The sequence below is a fragment of the Pogoniulus pusillus genome, chromosome Z (genome assembly GCF_015220805.1).
Source record: "Pogoniulus pusillus isolate bPogPus1 chromosome Z, bPogPus1.pri, whole genome shotgun sequence".
In the NCBI taxonomy this organism is placed as follows: domain Eukaryota; kingdom Metazoa; phylum Chordata; class Aves; order Piciformes; family Lybiidae; genus Pogoniulus; species Pogoniulus pusillus.
The window spans coordinates 111,509,467-111,514,395 of NC_087309.1; positions in this window are offsets into that span (position 1 = coordinate 111,509,467).

Below are 4,929 nucleotides of genomic sequence, written 5' to 3' on the forward strand. Positions count from 1 at the left end.
GGGTCATGTGAGCCCTGGGTGGGAGAGGTGTCTCACCCCTGTCTCCCTCTATGCCAGCTTTTCCCACTACCCCGGCTTTGCAGCGGGGGGAGGGGATTTGGATGCACTGCCACAACACTTGACCAGTAGTTACCAACAACATGGAAAAAACCCAACCCTATATTGACTTGCAACCATTTTACACAACACAAAGCCAGCTTCACCTTTTCTTCCCATCAGCATAACATTCTATCTCCACCCACAAGAAAAAACACTTGTGGGTAGCTGTAGTGCTTGGGAGTATCTTTTTCCTGTGCCCCTCTTGACTCTGCTGTGTTACTTTCACCTTCAGGGCTATGGTCACTTGTCACTGAAAGAGGTACTTGACTGATACTCATTTTCTTTACTGCATGCAGCCAAGACATTCATTTCCTTTACAGTTCCAGAGGCTCATCAGGGCTCTTGAGGGGAGGCCCAGCCTGATATACAACCGGGCAAGATGAACACTCTCATGTTAGCCAGTTTTGTAGACCTGCTCTCTCTCTCTCTCTCTCTTTCTCCTAGAATGGTTTGGGTTGGAAGGGACCTCCAAAGGTCATCTAGTCCAATCTCCCTGCAGTCAGCAATTATATCCTCCATTAGATCAGGTTGCCATAGCCTTATTGAGCCTGATCTTGGATATCTCCAGGGATGAGACCTGGAATACCTCCCTGGGCAACCTGCTGCAGTGTTCCACCACCCTCATGGTAAAGAACTTGTTCCTAAAATTCAGCCTAAATCTACTCTTCTCTAAGTTAAAACCATTGCCCCTTGTCCTGTCACTGCAAGAGTTTGTAAACAGTCCCTCTCCCCGCTTCTTCTATGCTCCATTCAGGCCTCTCTGGAGCCTTCTCTTCTCCAGACTGAACAACCCCACCTCCCTCAGCCTGTCCTCACAGGAGAAGTGTTCCAGCTGCCTGATCATTTTCATGGCCCTCATCCGGACCCACTCCATCAGGTCCATGTCCTTCCTGTGGAGCCAGAGTCAGAACTGATCATATATAACTACTTGAAGGAGCAGGTGAACCATGAATTACACACTGGGCTACAACCAGTATTGTGACTAGTAAAACATGTGTCAGAGGTTGAAGGTATGTGTGGGCCAACACTGCAGCAGAAAAATGTGAGCAGGAGCAGGATCCACTTGGTTAACATGGTTCCTAAGTGAGTGAGGTCCATGCACTGGATGTGCAGTAACCTGTTAGAAACAAAAACTCAGGAACCTGAAAACATGTGAGCTAAACACATCTTGTGCAAAGTATGCCTTGGCTCATCACAGTGAGTAGGCAGCATTCCCCAGATTTCACTGTGGTGTCATTGCATGTTTCACCCTTTTTTTCTTCCTTTTTTCCCATCAAAGTGGCAACTCAGATTAAAAGGGAAAAAAATCTCCAAGGGAAATGATATCAAGTACTTCATTCTAATAGCCCTTCCACTTAGAAAGCCCTTTCCCCTGCAACTTACTAGCAGCATATGTTGCTAGAATATTTTTTGAGCCCTTCTTTCAACATCCATCATTTCCTCCCATAGCCTGCTTCTCTTACCAGTATTTACTTTTGGATTTGCATTTCTGCTTTTGATTTCATACAAGCCATCTGAGAGGGCATGTGAATCAGTCTCTCCTCACCCTCACTCTCAACAAGTCCTTCCTCCTCTCCACTTTCCCAGCTCAAAGCCATTCTCCCTCCTCCTGGCACTCCCAGCCCTTGTCCAAAGTCCCTCCCCATCTCTCCTGGAGCCCTGGAAGGCACTGGAAGGCTGCTCTGAGGTCTGCCTGGAGCCTTCTCTAGGCTGAACTCTCCCAGCCTGTCCCCAGAGGGGACATTCTCCAGCCTCCGCTCATCTTTGTGGCCTCCTCTGGACCCTCTCCAGCAGCTCCAGATCCTTGTGCTGTGTTCCCCAGAGCTGGAGGTAGTGCTGCAGGTGAGGGCAGAGCAGAGCAGAGTAGAGCAGAGGGGCAGAATCCCCTCCCTGTGCTGCTGCTCTCCCTGCTCTGGCTGCAGCCAGCACTCAGCTGCCTCTGGGCTGCCAGGGACCAGTGCTGGCTCCTGGGCACTTTGGCACCAACTGACACCCCCAAGGCCTTCTCCTTCAGGCTGCTCTTGAACCACTCCTCACCCAGCCTGGATTTGTCCTTGGGATTGCCCCAGCCCAGCTGCAGGACCTTGCCCTTGGCCTTGTTGAACTTCCCAGAGTAGCTCCTCCAGCCTGTGTCCACCTTGCAGAGCGTGAGACAGAATTTCACTGGTTCAAAACTAGTGGAGCAAAGTTCTCACCTCCCTTAGCTACACATCCTCTTGGCTTCTGTGTTTCAGGAACTGTTGGCTTTGTTCTGCTGCTCTGAGCTTCATTTGCAACCTGTTTTGCACACAGACCCTTCCTGCGGGTGGCTTTTTGCTCGTGGGTGCTGGGCAGAGAGCAGCAGTTCTGCTGGCGCCCAAAGCTGCAGCCAGTGCTGATTGTTTCCTTGACAGTCTCAAGTTGTGCCAGGGTCGGTATAGGCTGGATATTAGGAAGAAGTTCTTCACAGAGAGAGTGATTTCCCACTGGAATGGGCTGCCCAGGGAGGTGGTGGAGGCACCGTCCCTGGGGGTCTTCAAGAAAAGACTGGATGAGGCACTTAGTGCCATGGTCCAGTTGATTGGATAGGGCTGGGTGCTAGGTTGGAGTGGATGATCTTGGAAGTCTCTTCCAACCTGGTGGATTCTATGATTCTATGATTCTATGAATCTGAACTGTCAGAATTTAAGTGGTGATAGTGGTTTCTACATATGCAGGCAATCACAACCCTCAAAGGTTTTCTGTATATGTGTAGTCTAGTATGTTGGTACCCAAATGGTAACTGATGGTCATGAATCACGCAGAACATCAGAAGTTGGAAGGGACCTCCAGAGATCATATAGTCCAACCTCCCTACCAAGAAGGATCCCCCTAGGGTAGTTCACACAGGAATGCATCCAGGTGGGTCTGGAAAGTCTGCAGAGAAGAAGACTCCACAACCTCTCTGGGAAGCCTGTTCCAGGGCTCCATCACCCTCACTGTAAAGAAGTTTCTCCTCGTGTTGAGCTGAAACCTTCTCTGTTCCAGTTTGTAGCTGTTGCTCCTTGGCTTATTGCTGCTGACCACCAAAAAGAGACTGGCCCCAGGCACTTGACCCCCACCCCTCAGATATTTGTACATGTTGATCAGATTTAATCTGTCTTCTTTTCTCCAAACTAAACAGCCCCAGAGCTATCAGTCTCTGTAGGGGAGATGTTCAAGCTCCCCAGTCATCCTCATGGCTCCCCACTGGACTCTTTCCAGCAGGTCCCTGTCTCTCCTGAACTGGGCAGCCTCAAACTGGACACAGTATTCTAGGCATATGAAGAACTGCACCAGTCAGAAAGATAACTACAGTAACTGCAGCTCGCAGTGAACGGGACAACATAGTGACTTACACAATGCAGCAGGCTGCTGATGGTTTTCCTCTTACTGGAGCAAGATCCAGGTTCAGGGAAATGAACACCTCAGATAGAGAACTCCTTATAATTGAATGTAGGTTTTTGACTTGCTTCTCCCTGACACCTTCTGCCTGCACTGCAAATCTCATACTTTAACAGTAATTATTTGGCTGAGGCTTTCTGTGTCTGAAAACCCAGACCCTTGAAGGGATCTAAGCTATGTAAGTAGGACTAATAACTATCTGTTTCATACTTATTTCCCAAGTCACTAAATCTCCCTCTAGTTCCTCTTTTCTATCTAAGGCTCATCTATGAAGCACTAAGAGGTCTTCTAGTGATGAAGAATACATAACTAGAAGTTTCTAATTTCTATTTAATTGCTGATATGCTCTGCCAATAGCCTTAATCTTTCAGTTTACCAGTGGGAATATTTGTAAGCCTAGAGTTAATATTAAGTGGATGGCATTTCCTAAAATATTGTGTTTCATCTTTTCCAAATGAATGCTGAATGAGTTTGTCTTGTACAACTGAGTGGATTTGGCTAGGGGGCTTAAGTAAGAACCTGATTTGAGTTTGACACTAGAAATAAAACCAGGGCTTTTTACCACAGGAAAGAGAGGAATTTGAAAGACAATTAGCAGTAAGGATTGAAGAGCCCAGGTGGATTGGAATGACTGAGGGTATAGTTAAATATCTCTTGGATTTAAATCTCTCTGGGTTTTAAGGTATCCCTCAAACACTTAAAAAGAAAAAAATGCTGATCAGAATAGGGATAAAAGTGTTCAGCTAGAGGCTGAGACAGCTTGCCTTGTCAGTTCTATAGTAGAGACAACAGTGAGAAAGTTTCCACCTCTCCAAAACCCAAAGATGAAAGATCATTGAAAGAAATAGAAGTATATTACTGCTTTATAGGTGAAGGAGGTTGCATAATAGTTATGGAGTAAAAAAAACTCTTATGGATCACACTTAAAGCAAAGTAGATCTATAACAAAACATTGAATAATGCTTACAAATATGTCTGAATTTGTGGAGCAGTGAACCTCCAAGCTGATTTACAGCTCCCTAGCATAAGATCTGTAGGACAGACTATTGCTGTTTGTCATAGTGTTTCCAGCAGACTGTGGGTCCCCAAGTCAGATCTCTGTGAACAAACTGCATCTGTGTATGTGTGTGTGTTAGAGAAAATCATCTGGATGGTGAAAGCAGATCTTGTTAAAGTTGCCATGCTGAGAGAAGCCAAAGTGTTTTCCCATCTTGGAAAGAAAGAGTTCCTCTTCTGAACATGAAAGAAGGTCTTTTGGGGTACCTAAATGGGAAGGTTCTATCAAAGAAACTCAAGCCTGTATGCCCAAAGCCTAGGGTGTGAAATGAGGGTAAAAGTGACTACCTCGTCAAGGGATGACTGACTGGAGGTTATGTCAGACATGCCACAAGTATTTACAAAGACAAAGGGTGTGAACAAGAAAAGCAA